This window comes from Temnothorax curvispinosus, unplaced genomic scaffold, assembly GCF_003070985.1.
Source record: "Temnothorax curvispinosus isolate PA1 unplaced genomic scaffold, ASM307098v1 QBEX01004391.1, whole genome shotgun sequence".
Classification (NCBI taxonomy): Eukaryota; Metazoa; Arthropoda; class Insecta; order Hymenoptera; family Formicidae; genus Temnothorax; species Temnothorax curvispinosus.
The window spans coordinates 286,878-311,450 of NW_020214171.1; the positions used below are offsets into that span (position 1 = coordinate 286,878).

General features: G+C 32.6%; 1 long non-coding RNA gene and 1 pseudogene across 3 annotated transcripts; one reads left to right on the plus strand and one right to left on the minus strand.

Annotated features, from left to right (window-relative positions):
• Positions 1-2,833: 2,833 nt before the first annotated feature.
• Positions 2,834-5,121, minus strand: LOC112453464 (annotated as a pseudogene).
• A 204-nt stretch (positions 5,122-5,325) lies between these two features.
• Positions 5,326-8,604, plus strand: LOC112453468. Of its 3 annotated transcripts, XR_003040629.1 has the most exons (6): positions 5,326-5,515; positions 5,714-5,912; positions 5,988-6,232; positions 7,684-7,849; positions 8,179-8,287; positions 8,401-8,604. It is a non-coding gene; the product is annotated as an uncharacterized LOC112453468 (long non-coding RNA). The 3 variants fall into 3 exon arrangements; XR_003040628.1 differs by lacking the exon at positions 5,326-5,515 and having other exon boundaries at positions 5,532-5,912; XR_003040630.1 differs by lacking the exon at positions 5,326-5,515 and having other exon boundaries at positions 5,532-5,912; positions 5,992-6,232.
• The last annotated feature ends 15,969 nt before the right edge of the window (positions 8,605-24,573 follow it).

A 24,573-nucleotide genomic window follows, 5' to 3' on the forward strand; every position in this document is an offset into this window, starting at 1 on the left:
TTTTTTCGAGATTTTTCAAGATACAAAGATTACGTCTACCACTTGTTACTTAGATTTTTTTTAGGTATAATACTACCACTGTTTTTTTTTCGAGGTAACAATATATACACTACTATGCGTGTACTTGGCGCCTTTCTTTACTTTTTTTTTAAAAAAAGTAATTTTGTACGGATATCACGCCTTTTTGTAGTATTACGCATTTTACGAACAGTATGTACAGGGTGTTATTTCGAGGTAATACTACTACTTTGTTTTTTTTTCGAGGTAACAGCATAATACATATACACTACTATGCGTGTACTTGGCGCCTTTTTTTACCTTTTTTTTAATACATATTTACTATTTTGTCATGAAGTTCAGTGATGACCACCGAATCAGTTTGAAAAAAACGATTGAAATCCGTAAACTTTGGTAAGATCCACTCAAGGAAGAAAAAATATAATTTTGATACTGAATTGTTAAGTTTATTAGAAATTTGTTCTGCGGCTTGTAATCGTTCAATAAACCATCTATCGATGAAGAACAAGCTCAAAGCTTCCCATTGTTCGATAATGCGTTCTATAACCATTATTAAAGAAAGCCAGCGTGTTTGAGATGGATGTAATATCTTATGTGGTGCTACATTAGCAACTTCTTGAAATTGGCGAAATTGACATTGCCTTTTTGCACTTAATTTAAAGAAATTATATATATTTTTTGCCAAATCTTCAATTGATCTGGGAAAAGTTTTGCAAGCTTCACTTGCGCATAAAGCAGCCGAATGACATACACATTTTAAAATAAATATATTAGGACATTTTTCTTTAAATCTACTAGCTACAGAATTATGTTGACCCATCATTGTACTGCATCCATCTGCAGCAAATCCAATTATATTTGAAAGAGGTATTGAATAATTTTCAAGACACTTTATTATGCCGTTGAATAAATTTTCTGCTATTGCACCTCCGTTAGCATTGCTTGAATCATAAATTTTATATAGCTCCCAAAATTCACTGACAATTTTTTTCTTATTAGTATCATTATATCTCACTACTACACAAGCGGTTTTAATGCAAGATATGTCAGTTGATTCATCTGTAAGAAGACTAAATTTATTGTTTCTTAATATCTCAGCCAGTTTCTCCTTATGAGAAGCATCGATAACATGTACTGCAATATTAGTTGCCTTTGTCCTCTTCATGGCAATACTTTGTATCACTGGATAATCAGGACAAATATTTTTTAATAGATCTACAAAAGGATCAGTCAAACGGAATGACAGATTATGTTCCACTAAAAATCCAACCAATTTTATTTCAGTTGTAACTTTAGATATAGATTGGTTTTTATTGGTAAAGCGTGAAATAGACTGTTGTTTTACTGTTGCATCTTGCATTTTCTCTTTATGTTTTATACTTTTCCCATGTCGTTTAATAACCATATTATATCTGAACTCATTGAATAGTTGCAATATATGCATTTTGCTCTATATTCATTGTTCTGATCATGACTTAACCAAGCACTCAATTCTGGATCAGAAACCCATTTTTTTCGTAAATTTTTGCTTTCGGTGTTTTGTTTTTAATAGTTTATTTTTATTTTTATTTTTTGATGCACTGTAATCAATATCAGAATTAATAGCATAAGAGTTAAAAAATAATATAATAATTACACTTTACGAAGATTACACGCTTGATGATAAGCATGCGCTGAAAGAAACACAACTAAAAGGGCTTTAGGATGAAGAAAGAGAAGAAGAGAAAGGAGAAAAAGAGGAGGAGAAGAAGAAGAAAGAAGCCATTGGAGATACGAAGCGACGTGGCCAAAACTACAGCGAGATGAAAAAAGATCGGAAAAAGAGATCCCTTCAATATAATAAAAGAGATATTACAGGATTGTGGCTTATTTGATCTAGAAAATTTAAGAGACTAAAAGCATTTTAAGATTGGATGAAAGACAAGCATCCTGACAGCCATAGATCTCGTCATGTCCAAAGCAAGATGGGCGAGATGATAACAGAGCTTAAAGCTTATTACACCTATTATAGATCGGAATTAAAAAATTTCGAATAAAAATTCATAATATTTATAAATACTATTTTTTTACACACCTTGTATGTTCCTCAATGTTTTCCTCCCGTTCCAAGCAAATTATATTTTAAGAAGCTTTTTAAAGTAATATCTCTGTAAAAGTAATTCTGTATCTATCGAAATAATTAACAACTTCGAAGAAAAATAAGATATATTTATGAAATAAAAATACTAGGATGGAAAGTGTTAGATAACCAAAGTTGTATCGTGTCTAGTTGTATAAATGTTATTATGAGTTATATATTCCTTTATGAAAAATTAGTTTTATAATTCTTTATCATAAGAGAAGAAACGTTGATACACTCAACAAATAATATAATAATATATGTATATGTATAAACATATTATACGATCTCTGTAGATATCTCTATGTATGTAAAGAGAATATATATTGTCATATCTTCAAGCGTGTTATGTAATGGGTGTTACGTAGTAAACATTATAAATTAAAAGATTTATTTTTAAGCAGTGCCTTTGATATACGGATATAATTGAAAAAGATTCTATATGTATATATTTAAAAATATTCAGCATTTACAATGTGAATTATCTATTTTTTTCCAAAGGAATATCGTTAAAAACGTATAATTTATTTTATATAACATAATTATGTAATAATGTAGGATTTTTCATAGATATATTCACAATATTAGCGTGACAACGGTCAAGACATATCAGTTGGAGTCAAAAACTTGCCTTTGTTCTTATGGATTTAACGAGATGTCTAATGGAGAGTTATCTATATTGTCTGTTTCATGACTTCACTGGCCAACTGTTTTATTCATGCAGTTGACCGGGGAAGTTATAAAACAGATAATCAGAGCAGTAGTAGGCACTTTGTGTAGATTTTTTGACAGAATTCCTGCGTAAAGCTGACTTTTCTTTATTAAATCCGCTCCCTTCTTGAAGCGCGAGTAGAAATTGTACGTGTCGTTTTCTTTTAAAACATTCTCAGGTAACATGCGTTCGTTCCACCTCCATTGTCTTTAATATTAAATTATTGATACGTTCATCAACATCTTCTCGAGGAGAACTCTTTTAAACTACTACTGGACTCTCGTCTCTTTGGTTCAACGTTGGATTTTATTATAAATCTACTGATTTGTCGGTCGCACGAATCCTGTGTCAGGGTTTTTCTGTCCGTCATCTCCCGCTCAGCTTGTGCATCCTCTTTAGTAATCATGGATTTAATTTTTGCGTAAAAATCATGCATCACAAGCGCAATAGCGGGATAACCAAATGCACCTGCTGTGTCAGTAGGACCATCCTGACCATCAGTACCTGCACTGAGCATCATCACATCGTATTCAGCGAGTCGCGGATAACTTTTGATCTTTGCCAACCAATCTAGTGAAAAGCGTAAAGCTAGCTCCTGATTTCTACCGCCTTTTCCTTTACCCGTCACTACAACCGTGGGTTCTCCTCCCCCGATTAAAACTATACCACCGAGATTGCCGATACAACGAAAGATTTCATTGACTTTATCGATAGATAACAAAAGTATCGGCATAGTCCGTACTCTGTCATAAAATTCCTCTCCCCCCAGCTCATTTAACAAAACAAGACATATCAGACTCGTTATGTGAACGCACGCCGAACTAACGTCCTGTACATTTCCTGTAACGTCATTTCTTAATATTATCGGAGTCAATTTCTTGCGCGAAGCTTCAAAGCTCGCAGCTTCAAGAGCCGTCCTATTGTTTCCTAGAATCATATTCGTCACGTGTCTGAACTGTTTAGCCAGATTTAACAGCGGTTTGTCGTTAAACGTCTCCTTGGGCGTTACAACCGCCTTCAAATCACCCTCTAGCGACTGATACAAGTTATACTTCTTTAATATAGCGATAACATTCTCCGGTGTTCTCGGACTGTAAACGGTGGGACCGCTGGCAATTAAGTCTACGGGATTGCCGACAATATCGGACAATATCAGCGTGACAACGGACGCGGAATACGGCTTAAGGCTTACTACACCTATTGTGGACCAGGGTTTACAGTCGAATAATAAAAAGAAATCGACTATGATTGGTTTCTTACAGCTTAAAGCTTATTACACCTATTATCGACCTATTAAAGCTTATTACACCTATGATGAATATTTCCGAAAGAGTGGTGAGAGGCCTCGGCCTCGGCCTTATGTTCGGATGGCTGGTAAGAAAGTCGGAAGAAAAAGCAGATAAAGTAGACGACGAAAGCCGTTAAGGACAGAAACAGATGAAACTGTACGGATCGCACGATTGATGAAGCAGAAGATAAGGAGAGATGAAAGAGTGAAAATAAGAGGGACGAGCGTGAGTTCTCCCAGTAAGCAAAAAATCATTATTACAATATTATTGCAACGATATTCTAGAACTTGTAATGTTCTTAAATATGTAGTTCTTAATGTTGTATAGAACATCATTATGAACATACTTTGATCACGATTCCGAAATTTCAGTAATGTTGAAATGGGAGTGCCATAACGTTGCAAATAACATTGCGCTAAGGTTTTTCAATTATTTCTGTAATGTTTTTGAGATAAATATTTAAACGTACTATCAACTTTATTACAATATTATATTAAGATTACCGTAATATTAATTCTAACATTTATTTAAAGTTGTTATTAATATTTTGTTTTTATTTCAGGCAATAAGTATTTATTTTCAATAAATATGCACTACACTAATTATCATAAAAAAAGTAGTTTTATTTATATGAACAAATATATACACATATACATATATAAGTTTTATTAATAAGTCTTATTTCATGTGCTAATTATCTAATCCAATTATCTCAGAAAGTATTGATCCTAGGAAGGAAAAGTTTTTGAAGTCAGCCCTATTCTTATTCTTTCCTTTTAAACAGATTATTAATCTTTTCGGATCTTTACCAAACAGTTGCTGGAAAATAAGAATTTCTTGTTCAATTTCAGAAATATTAGTAACATCTTCAGTGATTCATTTTGTGTATCAAAATACATTATGTTACTTTTTTACCTTTTAAGATTTTTTTCTTTGTTTACAGGTGTTTGTAAATCTAAGCCATCCCAGTAAGCAAGGAACATTAAATTAACGTTTAAAAATATTGACTTTATGTGTATTTTTTAAACGTTTTTTAATAATATTATACACATATTTAAAAAATATTATTTTGTAATATGATTTTTCTGAATGTTGTTAAAATATTTTAAAAACGTTACAGAAAATATTTTTCAAATGTTACTCTGACATTTATTTGAGATTAATGCAACAGTTCAAAATTCCTTGTAATTTGGACTTGGAAATAACGTTGGTAGTATATTAATTTTCTGTTGTTAGAATGTTATTGTTTTATATTGTGCCCAACGCTCATCGCGACAGCCATGATGCGTACATTTACGTACGATGCGTGAGTGCGTATACACACGTGTGGATCGAGCAGTGCGGAGTGCTCTTTATTTACAGTATATTTATATATAAGTAATTATTATATTCTAAAAGTTGTATATTAATAATAAGAACTCAATTAACCATATGTGCTATGAATAGTAGCTGATATGATGATCTATATAACCTATAATTTAGGTTAACTACAAATAACGTTCTTTGGGTATCGGTAGAAACTATATAGTGGAATTATTTGCTATTTTCTTGCAATTTACTGCCGATTATTTTCAGCTGTTTGAGTGCGTCGAGATCATGAGCAAACGCACGCTTGTTGCGACAGCCAATCGGAAGCAGTAATAGTTCTGGAGACTGTAGTCGCATTATCTTACATATACGTATGATGTGTGAGTGTGTCATATATACGTACGTTTGTGCTTGTGCGCTTGTGCGCTGTCGAGAGCTTTTAATTGTATACAACATTTTTATATGGGTAAGTAATTATTATATTCTAAATCTTGCATATTAATGATAAGAACCCTGCAATTATCTAATGTGCTGTAAATAGGTAGCTGGTGATTCAAGATCTATTTTTCGACCTATATAAGAGAGAAATTTGCAGAAGAAAAAAAATATACCAAAGTATTAATAAGGATCGAACATATTCTTGATGTACTCGGGCCACGAGGCTGAGCAATATTCTAAGAAAAGTATTGTACAAGATACAAAGATTGGACAATATCTCATCCCTTTATCTTCCATTGACAATTTGAAGATATGCTAAAAACTGATCAAGAAGCTTTCATGCAAGTTGTAAGTAAAGCTGCTTATCACAATTATAATTAATTCTATAAACATTTACAAATAACATTCCCGGTTAGTATAATAGTTACATAATCGTAGTAGATATTTACACAATAAAATCTGCAGACTTTGAAAATTTAAGAATTAAGAGAAAAGACTGTAAGAGATATCTCCTCTCCCTCCCTCTCTCTCTCCCTTTTTCTCCCTTTCTCTCCAAGAGTAGTAAATATAATATTTGCAATTTAGAGTCTGTTTATGTTCTAAACTCAGAGTTACAAACTTATTCTATGTCTTACATGATACGCGCACGCTATATAGATTAACCTTTTACGATTGGTGGAAATATAAATCACTAGCATGAGACTTTCACTTCTATATATTTTTATGTTTCCGGACGTTACTTCCGCCTTCTTCTTGCAAGACTTTTCGTTATTTTCCGTTGAACGTGCAAAACAGCGACCTATTGTATTATCTTTCATCGTAATAAATCAGTTGGAAAAAATAAACTCGATTATTCTGCGCCATCAGAGTCGACAAAGAGATCACCAGGACTTGTAATTTTTACCGATTTTTTGGTATTATTTTCAATGTAGTGCCTATAGCAAAGATCTCGGCAAAGATAGTAATTGCGCATTATCTGTATCTACTATGTTTATAGTTATTTTGATTGTGGCGTAACATACAGACAAAATCATCCAAACGTCATATCAAATAAGTACTAACGCATTCATACTACATTGTTCAAGTCTTTTATGCATATATGGATCTTCTATATATAAATGTGTGTTGCTTTGTTTTACCATATTTAGCAGAAAGCTTAAGTATTTATATATAAAAATCTTCTTGCAAACTTTTCATATATTTTTAAGCTTTTAAATTTAATGGAAATGGTACAGTAATATTTTTTTACAATTTTCTTTAACGGAGCAAACATATTGATAATATATAAACAATTTTTGTAACAAATAAATATTTACATTGACAGCTCGAGATCTTTACTTTGAAATTTTTAAATTATTTTTGTAATATATTGAGCAAATTCTCTAATTGATTTACACCTATTTTTATTATGTAAAAGCATTTGTAATTCTATGCAACCAATACGATATATGTAAACTTTCTAAAAGAAGGTAGAATTTTGTCGGTAAAGTTTTCAAATATGGTATGTCCTTCAAAAATCAAAATGTATTTGTATTAATCTCCATAATGTATTCAACTGTATATTTTATGTATAAAACGATCAAATAGAATCTTGAGGAGGAGCACTCAATGCGTTCAAAACCAAAAATGGTTACTTTGACTCTTTCTTACAAACTTATATCTATAATATATGTCCTTTAATATGTTCTATAATATCCTATAATATGTGTTATTATATTTTAAAAGTCTTCTGAATTATTTTCCTTGCAATTTATAATAATAAACTGCATTATATAGAATTACAAGTATAAATTTTTCAGGTGAACAAGGTTATGTTAATTGGAGGGAAACATGAAAAGAATTTTATTAGAAGAAGTTTGAGGGCTACATTTTCTGATGACTTAGCCTCCATGTGTTCATGAACTGGCCAAAAAAATAATTATAAAATTTATTGGAGATACGCACACACAATTCTGAGCATTAAAAGTAAGTAATTTTTTAAGAAATGTATATATTACTTGCAGTATTAAATGCTATGTTTTATGTCTCAGAATTTATTAAAATTGTCTCCTTATTTTTTGTAGCAATCATCGTTAAAAAGCAGGACACACATACACGTTAAAAATTCTTACGAAATAAAAGAAAAATATATATATCCATAAACTAATATTTTTGATCGATTTAGTATATATGTAAACTATTCCGGAAACTTTTGTGTTATTTCAATAATTATCATAAGTTTTAATTGCCGTTAAATTAACATTATTTATTTCTTTCATCTAACAATAAACTGTATTGAATTTTTCTTATTTCAGAAGCTTTTAGAGCAATATTCCCTCGGAATACAGAAAAAGATTTTCAACACTTTGTAATGGAGTGGTTCAGATTCGCAAACGTCCGTAAGGAAAAAAAAACATTAAAAAGGTAATGTAATGTATTTCGGTATATACTCTCTATAAAATAAAATTATTATAGTTTGCCGCGTTATAATTTATAAGTAGCTTTTTCACTAATTTAATTCTACTTTTATTTTTCAGGAAGTGATAAATATATTATCTTACTTGCGTGGCTCCGCGCGAGTGATTATTATAGTAACAAATTTTTTTATTTGAAAGATGAGTTTTATCCCAAAACCTTACGCTAGGATCAGTGATCTTCACCAAAGATATTATTGTGATAAACTGAAAACTGTAATATATGGTATATATTATTTTTATATAAATAAAACTTTTTTATGATAATTAGTGAATTATTCCCTAATGCAGATTGGTATATAACAGGCCTGGGCAACTTCGAGCTCCGGAACCACGACACTCCCCTACTTTCCGTGGATAGAAAAGAAGTGTCGTGGTTCTGGAGCTCAAAGTTGTCCAAGCCTGGTCTATAAAAAAGCAATCTAAGTAATAATTAGACAATAAATATTGAGATATTTAATAAAATATCTACTATTGCATATTTATTGAAAACATGTTGCCTGTAATAGAAATAAAACATCAATAAGAACTTTAAATAAATGTTAGAATTAACATTACGGTAATCTTAATATAATATTGTAATAAAGTTGATAGTACGTTTAAATTTTTATCTCAAAAACATTACAGGAATGACAGAAAAACCTTAACGCAATGTTATTTGCAACGTTATGGCACTCCCATTTCAACATTACTGAAATTTCGGAATCGTGGTCAAAGTATGTTCATAATGATGTTCTATACAATATTAAGAACTACATATTTAACAACATTACAAGTTCTAGAATATCGTTGCAATAACATTGTAATAATGGTTTTTTGCTTACTGGGATTCCATTATAGTGTTCCAAGTCTTTTTCTGTATTACAAGAGATTGTTGTTTAAAAGTCTTTAAAACAAAAAGAATTAAATATAGTTTAGATAAGAGAAAGGTTATAATTTAATAATAATAAGCAGTTTTACTTACGACTTGCGTAAAAGCTTCTTGGTCATCTTTTAGGATTTCCTCAAAAGTAAGAAATAGAAGTTAAAGGAAGATGTTCTCCAATCTTAGTATCTTGTACAGAATTTTCCTTATAATATATTGTTCACTGATGTTTATCTTACAATTAGCCAGGGTCAAATTTTTCAAATGGTGGTTTCTTGAATTTGATACAATTGATCTTGTATGTTAAGATATATTCATTGCCCTGTTCATACATAAAATATGATTAGAATAATATATATATTTATGTACTTTGGAGTGTGATAGCACATATATATATGTGAAAAAAATCTAGAAATAAATAGTCAGTTTTGGTCTTGTTTATACTGATTGTTTGTTACGTCTATCAACTTTATAATAATTTTATACTAAATTACTCTTTCAGTGATATATGCAAACGATGATGTATTAAAGCCGCCCAGCAAACGCAAAAGGATTAAAAAATATTAAAATTTTTTAATACCTTTGAATCCCTTTTTTGGCGGAATTAGATGAAATTAGATAGGATTCGAAATGAGATGGTCCAATCCCATAAAATCCAAAAAAGAAATTTTCAATTCTATCCAATCCTATGAAATCCGTAAAGATTATGGAATTGCATGGCATTAGATGGTTTAGGAAATTGTTTTAAATTCCTCCCGTAATGACCAAACACACACACACACACACACACACACAATTTTATGAAAATAGGAAAGGATAATAAATTTCAATGCTTTCAGATAAACGTTTATTTTTTATTTACTATATAATTAATATACTTTATAGTATCTGAGGCGGTATCAAGCGCCTTTGGTTGGTTGGCAGGCGTTTCGCGCCTCCGTTGGGCGACCAAGCGCCGTTGTTCGTCGGTGAGCTTTTGTGTATGCCTAAGGGCATTACACTACTGCCGACGGGCAATTAGCCCGAAAATGAGATTTGTAAGATCTGTCAGGCCCCGTAGGGGGTCCCTTTACATAGCGGTCGAGACGAAACTTTGAACTCGAGAAGATGCCCCGGCGATGCGACGCCTAGCGGCGTCGACGCAAACTGCCGGTAATGCAGATACCGCGCAAGTGTGTACTATTGGTGGCGCGTACCGCCACAGAGTTCAACACGGACATTTTTCAATCCCTATCCTGGCATTCAATGGTATTTATTTTATTGTCAGAATAGACGGAATTCAATGGAATTCAATACGGAAATTTTTAATTCCTAGTTTGGCATTCAGTGGTATTCATTTCGTTAACGGAATCAATGGTATTCAATGAAATTCATGACGAAACTTTTCAATCCTTAACCTGGCATTCAGTGGTATTCATTTCATTACGTTTTTGTGTCGGAATTGGATGAGATTAAAAAAAAACAAATTCTTTCCAAAATAAGGAATTCCATGATATTGAAACTATTTCAGTCCCTTTTTTTGGACAAAATGGAATTCGGAAAGTCCTTAATTGAATTCCTGGCAATCCCGTTTTAATTCTTTTCAATCTTTTTTTGTTTGCTGGGATGGTTCCATAAAATGAATGAGGAAAGATACTACATAACATTAATTAATTGACTGAGAAGTAACCATTACAACGTTAATGAATCATTAGCAAGAAAGGGGTATATAGAGGACGCCAGATGCGAATGTGGTAACGAGTGCGAAAGTATTGATCACGTGATATGGAGATGCAGTATGTACGATGAGGAGAGGGAGAGACCATGAAGAGGGAGAGACCATGACTCCCAGATAGCAAAATGTGTTCGTTCTGAGTACATATTGTACTCACGTTTATTAAAAACATGAATGCAAGAATAGACACAGATGCGGGCTCATATGTTGCTCAGAATGCAGAAATGTTATGAAATCTATAAAAATTTACAAAATAGTGACATAATGAACACATAAATGTTCAATGAAATACTGCATATTGTGTGCATATAAAACTCAAGAAATGACAACAATTTTAAATATTTCATACTTAATAAAATTATTTAAAAACATAAATAAATAAGTAAGACGTATCCAACAATTTATCCAAAAATTACCAAAGGTATCACAAGCTGATCTGCAGCAAAGAACATTGTAATTAGGCTTCTCACAAGCTCGCCTCTTATACTAGTGCGTGATGATTTTTTATTACGAGAAAGTGACGCGTGGTATAGCCGCGTCGCGGCAGCGTGCGGTACTAGCGCTCGCGGTAATTGTTGTAAAATTATTTCCACCAGGGTCAGCATGTGATTATCATGAGTTGGCTAAGTAACGTGAATATCTGAGCTCATATATTTCCTCATATACATGTTAACTTGTACTCATGATGTGTATCATCACAATATGATCACAAGACATACATCACATTTCAATCAATATCAGAAGATCATGACGTGATGAAATCTGATCATCAGGCATTGCTATCTGGGCTGGATAGAGAGCTCAGGGCCAAAGAAATGAGAGAGGAAATCGACATGACAAGAATAATAAGAAGAAAGGAATGGACGACAATGAGAAGCATATACAACTACATCAAAAGAATAGGAAGGATAATATAGATATTATATGCGAGCAGTTCAAGTACCGATGTGCTATATAGTTCCAGGGAGGGACTGAAGGCACCAATTTTCCCTCAACCGAGGGATAACTCCAAAAAAAAATCAAACGTGCCATGAGACTGTTTGGAGTAAAAAAATGGCCTCGGGACACGTTGTCACGAATGAAACCAACTATTGCGAATCGTCGGATGACGATAACGGGTAAAAATATTTTATGTTTAATCACCGATATGATTATAAAAAAAAATGTGTATCAATAAGTTGCGCATTCGAGTGGAATTCTTGTATTTAGGTTAAGACGAAAACTTCGTGCTTTTTGTACTTTTTTGAAATAAAATAAATGTTTCTGTGAAGGATTTTACTTTTTTACATTGCAGCGCACTATAATATATTGATATTTACGTTGAATACAGTTTGGATAACATTTTACATGCAATTACATTTGATGTGACAACGTGCCCCGTGACCGGCACTTTGTCACAAGCGACCTGTCGTTATTTATTGTTATGTAACAACTGTAAAGTAACAATCACACAAATTCGATACTGTCCAATTGAAGCTGAGGGTTCACTCGAAATTTTGGCATATCACAGTACTCTCAAATATTGAATGTAAAAAATACAAAAAATATTAAAACAAATGTGTGACAACGTGCCCCGGTCTACCCTACATGTTATTTTAAAAAATTTGGCAATTATACCGTTCAATAAAGCAAAGTTTCAGCTTTAAGAATCTGTTTTTTGAATTGCGATTTTAAGAGAGTTATGAGCAATCAAAGTAAAAATCCTCATTTTTTATTTTAATCTACGATAACCCATTGTCAGTAACAAAAAATCGTAAAAATATTTTTAAAAAAATTTTTTGCAAGGTTTTACCGGAGATGCTTGCGCAATTTCTTTTTATAAAACGGAAGCAATCGAAAACTTATTAAATATTACTGGTACTCGAATAACGAATATTATTTCGATAGATTAGAGTATCGACGACATGCTCTTTTTAGAAGAGGATGTGTAACACTACAAAATGCATGATATCAGTTCAAAATTACCTTTTTCAAAAAAGGTAAAAAAAAGGCGCCAAGTACACGCGTGGTTGCTACCTCGAAAAAAAAACTAAGTGGTATATGGTATTATTAATTTTAAATTAAAAAATAAATAAAATCTATTCTAACCTAGGTGGTAGTAGCTTTAATTTTTCTTAACAAAATTATTATATTACAAAATTGTTACTTTATTCAATCCAAGTGATATCTACCTAAAAAAACTTAAATAACAAGTGGTATTTATTTAAGAAAAATTATGTGAAATCTTTTAATACTGCGCCAATTACAAAGAGAGAATATATATAGGTATATATACATATATATATAATACATACATATATACCTTAACCAAATTATTATTATATCACAAAATTACCAAACTCAATCCAAGTGATACGTACCAACCTAAGTGGTAGTAGCCTTATTTCTCCTTAACAAAATTATATCACAAAATTCCGTTACCTAACTCAACCTAAGTGATATGTTGTTTCAAAAAAATATATGAAATCTTTAAATTACGCCAACTACAAAGATAATATATATATTGCTTTGAAAAATGATTGTAGTGCAACTACTCTTAAAAAATAAAACAAAATTGTGTTACCTAACTTAACCCAAGTGGTATGTATCTTTGTATTCCTAAGGGTCTTAACGAAGGGATTTCATTTAATGATATAATGCCAAAATGAGAGTGTATTTGTTTTTCAGATGCAGATTTTGCAGGAGACGAAGATGAACGTCGATCTACCTCTGGGTACATTGCAGCCATGAATGGTGTACCAGTGGCTTGGGCATCTCGTCGACAAAAGATAGTAACTCTATCGACCGCAGAGGCAAAGCTGATGGCTGCATCAGAGGCAGCACAAGAAGTTGAGTGGCTGCGACAAATGCTGACAACTTTTTATGGCGTTCAAGAAGAGGAAATGGATCCAATCGAACTAAACTTGGATAATCAAGCAGCAATCCAGTTGAGCGCAAACCAGGCGTTTCATCAACGAACGAAGCACGTGGACATTAAATATAAGTATATACGAAGAGTAGTTGAATCAGGCAAAATATTTGTCAAGTATTGTCCAACAGAGAACCAGCTAACAGACCTGTTAACCAAAGGACTACCGGGCCTCGATTCAATAAATTAAAACTTTTGACTTTTGACTTTTGACACACCCGAGGTCTCAGTGGGAGTGTTGAGAAGGGAGCCCAGAAGGGAGTCTTCATGTGCATGGGCGATGAAAACGGGCGTTTGTGAACGCTTTGATAGTCTTCTTTTCTCTTCTACATATATATATATATATATATATATATATATATATATATGCCAGTCCGCATTTACACTAGCGTCACGTAACATATCTTTTCACACGTCTTGTATTCCACATTAAATCTGATCTTTAAGGAAACTGTATTATTCACTTATCAACCTAACGACAGAATCCTTTCCTTTCCTTTTATTTTACATTAACTTATGTAAGTTTGCCTAGTCAGGTTGCCTAAAACAACTTTGGATATGTGATCCAGCATAACTTTTGTTCGATCCTTAAGAGAGTCATAGTTACTCCCACCGTTTACTCGCGCTTGTTTGAATTTCTTCACGTTGACATTCAAAGCACTTGACAAAAATCACATAGAGTCAACACCCGCGAGTGATATTGGCATTGTATTGTAATTTCGTATTGTACAAAATGTAAACTTTAATGCTTCATAACTTTCGAACGGATTGTGATCGCCACTTTTTTCAAAATCAAGGTTACTCTGTCAGAACGATGATCTTGACAATATATGTCAAGGTCAAAGTCGTACGTGAGGTAGCACTATTTATGCGTATTTATCATAATTTTTTCTAACTTTATATTTGACATTTTGTATAATTAATATTTAAGGAAGAAGGATTAACTTGGATTACCGATTGTTTCTTACGCTTTCTTGAGATCGCCGGGCACACCGATCGCCGATTGCAGCTTGAAGGGAATTGAAAATAGCTACGCATTCAACGGTCAACTACTTACCCAGGTAGCAATTAATGTCTAAAAGACATCATAAAGACATCTTTAAGATTTCTGGCATCTTAAAGACATCTTTATGATGTCTTTTAGACATTAATGCTATCTGGGTATTTTTGAACGCTGCCAATATGGCTATAAATAATACTGACGGGATGATATGACCGGAATTATCTTTGCAAATACAATACAGCTAAATAAAACAGTTTTCACTTTTTTAATCGATATATTGAGTTATTTATATTTAACAAGGTTTTTTGTCTTTACCGAAAGACATAAAAAAGATAATGAAAAGATATCTTTCTTTATGTCATCTTTTTCGATAAGATTAAAAGATGTCTTATAACATATCTTTTAATGTTATTGAAAAAGATATCACAAAAAAGATATATTTTTGTCAACTTTTTTACAATATCTTTTTCAATAACATTAAAAGGTGTCTTTTACACATCTTTTCGCTTTGTTGAAAAGATAACTTAATAAAGACATCTTTTTCGTTATCTTTTAGTGTTATGTGCTGTCTGGGTCAATAGATTAAATGAGTGAATTTATTTATTATGTCTGCTCTTGTATCGATTTGCGTTAATTTACGTGCGCCACATAAAATTATGCGTAAAGGCGAAATGCGGAATAATTAAGTATTCTTCTTTCACGTGCGCAATGTCGACGAGAGTTTTAAATCTGGAATTGACATCGTACATGTCGGCCAGATCACGCAATCAATCAAGGCAAATCGTTGCATGTAGTTTAGTTTCGGCGAGAATATATTTCAAGCCTGTGCAAATACACGAGCTAATTTTCTTGCGATGTTCAATAGTATATTATCTCGACAGTAAAATGTACAAAATAATCAGGATTTTTGTTTATTCAAAAATATATATATTAGAAAAATATTGAAGAAAGAACTAAAAAAGAGGAGGGGAAGGATAAGAATTTAATAATGAAAGTATCTTATATACGAAAGATAAAAAAGACTTTCGCGAATTGTTTTAATTTAGAAAATAAGATATAGGGAAATAAATAAATAGGATCAGTTTAAGCAATAATAAAAACCTCTCTGCAGTGTCAAGTTTTATTACCCTAAAACAATCGGGGTTCTTCTTAGCCGTGCGAATAATTTAGTAAAATATGTGATAGAGTGTTAAGTGAAATCTAATCATCTTCTATTTTACAGTAGACCGTACACAATATCCGTAAGAGACCTGCGAAATAAATTCACAAGATTAATTTTTGACGCGCGCGTTGTTTTTTAACAGTAGAACTACCGATAATTAATGTTCACATATCTATTTCTACTATTTTAATTAATGTGCTATACAGGGTGTCCCAAAAGTCCTGGAACAGTCAAATATCTCGAAAAATATGGAAACTATGGAAAAACGTTTTAAACAAAGTTGTAGGATTTAACCAGTTCACTGGTAATAACTCATATTTGGGCAAAAAATAAAACGTGCCACAACTGGTAATTAGAGAGCCTTTAATCAAAGTGACGCCATACGGCTACCACTTTTAATTGGTCCGCCATATTTCATCCATTCCCGCTAGTTTTTCAATCTTATCTTATTATTTTATAAATTTTGTATTTTTTAATAGTAATATTGTAAATATGCCAAATAATTTTGCCTCGCATAAACATGAATTATTTAATGGTCCAGTTTAATTGGGCCAGTTTAACACTATAATAAAGCTATCTTTCGTTAAGAATTTCCTGAGATATTTTTGTCACGATATTTTTAATATAAAATAATAAGAAATATCTTGTAAAGTATTCATTTTTCGATGAGTTTACTTTAATACGTAGAATAATGAAAGGAATTGAATAATATTAATTTTTACATTTGCAATTTTGTAAAATTAACCAGTTAAGAGGAAATCCTAAACCAAAGGCCGAACTCCGAAAATGTCGATAATTTCGATCGTTTTCCGTGTTACTGGCCTATATCTGTCCTTAATTGTATAGACAAGGATATAGACAAGAATAGATAAGGTTATAGTATTTACATTGCACGACAATAAAACTTTCTACGCATAACTTTTTTATTATTCTGAAAATGGTATGGTATTTTTTTATGTAATCCACCTTTCACGCTGGTCTCATTTTGTAACAACAAATTGTAGAATTTTTATATAAAGCAAAGTTGTCACGAGTGTTGACGTCTTATTATCTACATTTCTGAAATTATTTTTGTTCTCGGTATAAAATCTCGGTATAAAATCGACCAGCGTGAAAAGCATTAGCGCACATACTTTAACTTTGGAAGAGGATTTTTAAATATAGCCAATAAAAAGTTATGCGTATTTTTAAAATGTCGGTATTATAGCCCCATGGAGCTATCTGTCCACATAATAAAAAACACATTATTTATATTAATTTTTATACTTATTAATAATATTATTTATTATTAATATGTAATATTGAAAAAAACTGCCTAGTCGTTGGAGTCAGAGCAGGCACTTTGTGTAGATTTTTTTACAGGATTCCTGCGTAGAGGTGACTTTTCTTTATATACGGTGGCATCAAACTGATTTTGAGTCCGTTGCAAAATCAATGTGATGAGTTTCTTTTGTCCTCTCAATTCTTTAATTTTTTTTTATTTGCGGGCTTTACTTTATCCTCGGCAGCGTTTAAAATAAAAAATACTCAATAATTTAAGACAAACTCATATATTTAACTTGACGTGTATTTTTTAAATAAAAATTTGATGACGATTCTTGAATCTCAGAATCAAGTTGCTCGTAGGTCACTTTTTTACAGTAGCGAGTGAGAGCCCGAACATTTATTCCAAAGTCTAACGCTGTTTTTACGAAAAGATTCTCGCCCAATTTTTATTTTTTTAATCTTTCTAAGTATAATTTTATTAGATATGTCTACCTTATCCGTCCTAATGAAAGTCTTTCTTTTGTAGTTATACGCACCATTAACTATTAATAAAAGAACAATCCGTCATTGAAGTGTGGACACATTGCCCCATCAAAAATAGGACAGATAGCCCCGACCACGTTTTTCAATCTTTAACATGTTGCCAATTTTAGATTATGCGGAATTAAGATTTGACGCTTTTCACACCTAATAACTATATATTAATTAATAATATTATGAATTCCTTACTTTAATTTGAGTTAAAATCACTGTAAAGAATTTATCACGAAAGATATTACCCCAGCCAGGATACTGCGAACTTAATTGATAATCGATTTAATTATGTGGATTAACTATTCTAACAAAGAACTGTGTTTTAAAGACGTAGTTTACTGAATTTGAAAAAAAAAACATACAAAATTCACACAATATTATCATTAGGCTACCAAGATCTAGCACAGACCGTAAATGACATTTTCTTTAATTGATTGTATAATCTATCGAATTAGATCGAATATTATTAATGAGTTCGTTGAAGGATCGAAATCCTCAATTTGTAAAATATCTACCAAAGTTTATTTCTATTGTCTTAGAGATGATCCCGAAGATGTTCCCGAAGATCCTTTCGAAGGTGATATCGGAGATAGTCCCGAAGGTGGTTGTTGTTGTATCATACGTCGCACTAAAGAACTACCTTGATCCATTAAAGTCTGTGCAGTTTTTGCAGCCTGTGCAATTATGTCTTCTTCTATCTTCATCATCTTTAAATAAGAATTATATTATCGCAAGAATTATTCGACGGGAGTATGAAAAAACTATTCACATATTGAAAATTTGAATTAAATTTGACAAATTTTTGTGGCAGTATTTCGAGAAATTACAGAATGTTCAATCATACTTACTTGATGCTTAATGTCTTCGATCGGTGAATTGGCGAGCTAAAAAAAAAGTTAAATGTTTTATTATGAATATAATCATATTGGGCAATATTGAAATATTAACAACGCTAATTATACGACTCTAAACAATTGGTATTATTTCGTGAAATTAATCGAGTGTTTCGAACATTTTCGAGAATTACTTGTAAAAGCATTATTTAGAACAATATATTATTTACCTATATTATTTTGTCTTCTGTTTTCGATAATATAAGAGCTATAAACAGTTTGTTCTTATATCTACTTTCTCTCTCTTTATTCTTCTTCTCATTGCGTTAAAAAAGGTATATGACAAATATAACAAATTTTTTAAATACTTGATTATTTTCGTACGTATCTTCGGGAAGTCCAACTTCAATCTTGTTATTAAAACGCGACTTCATATATATTTAACTTTCCAAGCAGCACGCATGTACAAAAGCGGGACATAAGACATCTAAAAGACCATATTTTAGACATTTTTTAGACATCTTACGAAAAAGATGGCTAAAAGACGTCTTGTGTCCCGATTTTGGACATGGTGCTGTTTAGGTTATAATATCCATATTAATGTAATGCGCTTAATTTACGCATCGCTCCATTCCGAGATTATAAATAAATTGTTATTGATTTCTTACCACCGCCACACAAAGCAGCGTAATAAGGAACAGCTTAATCATCGTAGTTCGCTTTGATACACAAACGTACTGGTTGGATCGACGCAGACATTCCTCGCTTTTATATAGATCCCATAATTCATAACGTATTTACGTGTCGTGGAAAAGCTGATGTATATCCGCGCTATGACATAATACGACTTTTGATTGTTATCACGTCTTTTGTTTGCGCAATTTGCAACAGGATTTGACGCGCAAAACTCGTCAAGTTGAACGATAGTGCAATTACAACATATCGCTTCTACGACGATTTACATAATATTTTTTAAAAATAATAATAAAACCAAATTGCCAGATTTTGTCGCTTGCTATGTGACTGCTTCATTATATTGTTCATTATTTTCGTCTACTGATAAGCGTTACTTACATGTAGCTTTCGCAGCTTGATAACATATCCTTCGCAAAAATTCTCGTTACTCTCTAAAAGTCGAAGAGTAAAATATCACTTAAAACAAATGAAATGCAAGTGTGACGAAAAGTGAATATTGAGCTTTTGCACTTTAAGTAATTCGCCACTCTAATAAGAAAGTGTAAAATTACGTTCTATAAGTTAAAGTTGGACTAAATTATGTTACTGTACAATTTTAAGTAAAATTTCACTCTGTTATAGAGTCATTTATCAGTCGATCTTTAACGAATCGTGATTTACTATAGCTTTAGAACGAGATCGTATCACTACTCCAATCAAGTATATAGGTTCTATCTGTTGGTTCCACCATAAACTTATTGTCTTTGGGGTAAAACTTATTTAGTAGAAAATTTATTGTTTGATCGTGCATGCACTCGTTACAAATATCTTGTTAAAATTGTGAATTTGGATATTGTCAAGTTCCATGAAGGAACTTTGTGTGTGAACCTTGTTTATTACATAATAAATAAATATTTGACAATGAGTTCTGTATACAGCGATAGAGTAAGGTCGTATTAATAGGAAAATACAGAATATGTTGAGTTGCTTAATTGTAGAGGACAAATTTGGTGATCGCAAAACCGCAAGGCGTGGGGTCCGTATAATATGAGATATCCAGGGCTACTCCTAATATGAGATAGCCTATGCTCGAGTGACAATCATTGCTAGAATATAAAGGTTATTGTACAGTGATAAAAAGAGGGAAAATACTATGTTAAAGTTAAAGGAAGGTTTATACGAACTTATAAAAGTGTGCTGATGGTGATCGCATGCTCATGCTGAGCACACACTGGCTGCGCTGGAAATATTTAGTATAAGTTTGGGTTTGCGATTATTGCAAATAAGCTTCTCCATTACATTTGTATTTCAGAGACATTAAATAAAGTTTTCTAATTGCAATACTGATGTATTTTGCACTTTATTAGCAATTTTTTGGGGTATCTCATATTAGGAGCACACTTTTTCGATTTTGCATTAAGCTCATTTTTTACATTTTTCTAATTTTCAGAAAAAATAATATTTAAATTAGATTTTGCATTTTAGCATCTTAAAGCTGATTAAATTTCCTTCAAAATGACCTACTACATTTTTCAATTCTGCACATAGACTTCCGATAATCACACAAAATAGATATATTATCTTATAATAAAGGACTTTCCTCTGTGTGTTGATTATTTTACACAAAAATTGTAACAAGGATCTTTTTTAACAAAACTACAAAAATTTTTCAACAGTGTAACCGCTCTAGAGTAAAAACATCACTTCTATCTGATGAGTGCCCGCATTTACTCAAATTAAAGTGAGAATCCTCTTTTTTGGAGTGACTATCGCAATCACTCTATTATATTAGTAGCAAAACCACTCTATAAAATTTAGAGAATATATATTGCATGTTAAATTATTTTTATAATTTCAAAAAGTGTCTAGATAATTGTATCTATAGATGATTGGGTATATATAATTTATTTTATAAAGTTAAATAGTCTTCAATTTTTTACAAATCTTAGACGTATTACGATTTTTGTTATTTTATTCTGGTTTTGATGATATCTTTACTTGTAAGCTGTTGACTGTAAGCATCGTTTCGTGACATAACGCGCAAGATCCAAGGTTACAATTTTAGCGTGAATATAAATCTGCGAAGATTGTGACACAAGCGCTATAAATGACATAATTATAATTATGACAAATGTGTAATTAACATCGAGACTACTTAACCCGGGGACGATCGAGTTATTTTTTCCTACATAAATGGTCACCTAGGGTAATTTTTACACACCAATTAAAAGTCATTGTTATTACTTATATATTGCATATTCTTTATTGTTTTTTAATTTATTAGTATTTAAGGGCAGTACATATATAGATTTACTCAATATTTTCTTAAAAAATAAGGAAAAACCAAAAAAATATTTAAAAAATGAAAGAAACACATTAAATGGCTTATTACGACAATATTTCTAAAAAATAAAGATATCAATTAATAAAACGCTTTCGTGTTGCGGGTTTTTAATAGGATTGCACATATAAAGATTCGTAAAAAAATATAGTTATTAGAAAAAAAAATTTATTTTACAGCAATTTAAAAAAGTGTGCAAATTAGAAACTTGCACATTTGCTTCCTCATCATTACAGATCGCTACTATTGCTCCTATTTTATTTCGCTTATAAAGCTCCTCTTATGAGGAAGCTTGTATTTTATTTGATGCATATATAATTATTAGTATAAGTAGAAAGGGCTGTAAGGGTCGCAACGCGGATCCAGGTGCGTTTAAATATAAATGTGATTTATTTCTCAATTTACAAAAATCCAAACGTTTCGGCTCCTGTCCGAGCCATCCTCAGTGGTATAATATTAACATCAAAAATATATTCTCCTTTAACATGGTGAGTTTACTGTTTCAATTTGACAGAAACTTAGTGAGACTAAAAGGTCCAAATCTGTAACGTAATTAAGACTTACATCCTTGTCTTAAATTAAAATTCTAGAAAAACTCACCAGGTAGTCTGGAGAAAAAATACATCGCAGTCAAACCGAATAATAAGAAAATAAGGCAAAGAGAATGATCTGTGCAGAGCGATCTGTAAGACGAGATCCCATCGACACGATATTATAATTATTAGTATTTATTAGTTTGGCTTCCTCATAGAGGAAGATTTATGAGCGAAATAAAATGGGAACAATGGTAGCGATCTGTAATGATGAGGAAGCAATGTGCAAGTTTCTAATTTGCACATTTTTTAAAATTTTAATTTAATCTTTTTATGAATTAATAGAGGGTTAGCTTAGTAGCACAAGTGCGGTTTTACAATCGACGCAATATCAAATCGATGTTGACTTTGGGAGTTCAGGCTACATGGTCCATATATGGACTTTGCATATGAATTACCTTTGATTGCGTATAAAGCTGGATCTCATCAATCAAATCTTAAAGAATTATATCAAGAGACACGGTAGTGTCTCGCGCCAAGTACACGCGGAGCGAGACCGACCGTGACTCTTTTACGCGACGCGACAATTTGCGAATACTCGAGATGTTGAGATCTCATATAACGAGTGAACGGAACAAGTTTTAAGTAGGCTTGATCGATAGCTTGGGTCGATTTGGGGGGGGGGGTTTCTTATAATATTCCGCTACGTGCCCTACGAGCGGAGATATTGCGACGCAAAGTCGAAATGTGAAAATTTTTTATTAAAATACTCCTCCTCCTTCCTAACGCCGACGTCTCTTATGCCATGCCATTATTTCATTGGTTGCAGTCGCGTCCTTTTCACTTTTTCGACACCAGGGCGCGTGTGTGTGCTGCGCGAGTGCAGATAGTGCGTTTAGCGCGCTGTCACGCCTGTCACAGTCAGTTCAGTTATCAGTTAACCTGTCTCGATCGAGAGACACGGTAGTACGCACGGAGCGAGACCGACCGTGACTCTTTACGCGACGCGACGATTAATTCAAAGTAATTGTTTTATGTAATTATCCTATAATTATCTTATTATATATATTACTGTTATACTTATTTTATTTACTGTTTACTACGTTTACATGAGTGTTTATACATACAGGTTAATAACCTATTATGTTATTTTTTATATTGACGGCAGGGAGCTGATACTGAGATCAAGGAGCCTGTTCACACGAGGCGATTGCGGCCGCGCGTTAACGTTTGCACGAGCCGCACGCTGTCGCGAGGTATAAGGTGCGACAACGCGCGCATACGCGCGTACGCGAAATGGCAGTAACACCGTAATCGTGCCGGCGATATACTGAATTGAATTGCTTCGTGCTTATCTGGAGATTTCGTATCCCTACATCGTGTTACCACCGCTGCCGGAAAAGAAGGTTCTCTATGCTTGGCAGAAAGTGACAACTGACTTCGTTGATCGCAGAAGAGCTGGACTCGAGGTACGTTTCCGATTTACAATTATAACAGTATCGTGCGATGAATGTTGTACCCAATTATAACCTCAAATGAAGTTGTGCACGTTGCTAGTATTCTGATTATACAATACATTTTTACCACAGATTAAGACAGATAGCCAATGGCCCCTCAAAAGTCGAGACCAGCATTTCCGTTCTTTAATTACCGACACACTTTGCCCCTTACCGACAGACTTTGCCTCTAGGATTGAGTCCGGACTAAATCACATTACAGACTTTGCCCCTGGTGCGAGTCCGGACTATATCCGATTTTACCTACAGACTTTGCCCCTGGTGCGAATCCGGACTAATTTTGCAGTGATGCCAGATTTCAGCAGTGATATCAGATGCTCGATACTCGGTCAGCCGAGCCGGCGAAAATCGTGCTAGGCATAGCCCAGCAAACGCAAAAGGATTAAAAAATATTAAAATGTTTTAATACCTTTGAATCCCTTTTTTGGCGGAATTAGATGAAATTAGATGGGATTCGAAATGAGATGGTCCAATCCCATAAAATCCAAAAAAGAAATTTTCAATTCCATCCAATTCTATGGAATCCGTAAAGATTATGGAATTGCATGGCATTAGATGGTTTAGGAAATTGTTTTAAATTTTTCCCGTAATGACCAAACACACACACACACACAATTTTATGAAAATAGGAAAGGATAATAAATTTCAATGCTTTTAGATAAACGTTTATTTTTTATTTACTATATAATTAATATACTTTATAGTATCTGTGGCGGTATCAAGCGCCTTTGGTTGGTTGGCAGGCGTCTCGCGCCTCCGTTGGGCGACCAAGCGCCGTTGTTCGTCGGTGAGCTTTTGTGTATGCCTAAGGACATTACACTACTGCCGACGGGCAATTAGCCCGAAAATGAGATTTGTAAGATCTGTCAGGCCCCGTAGGGGGTC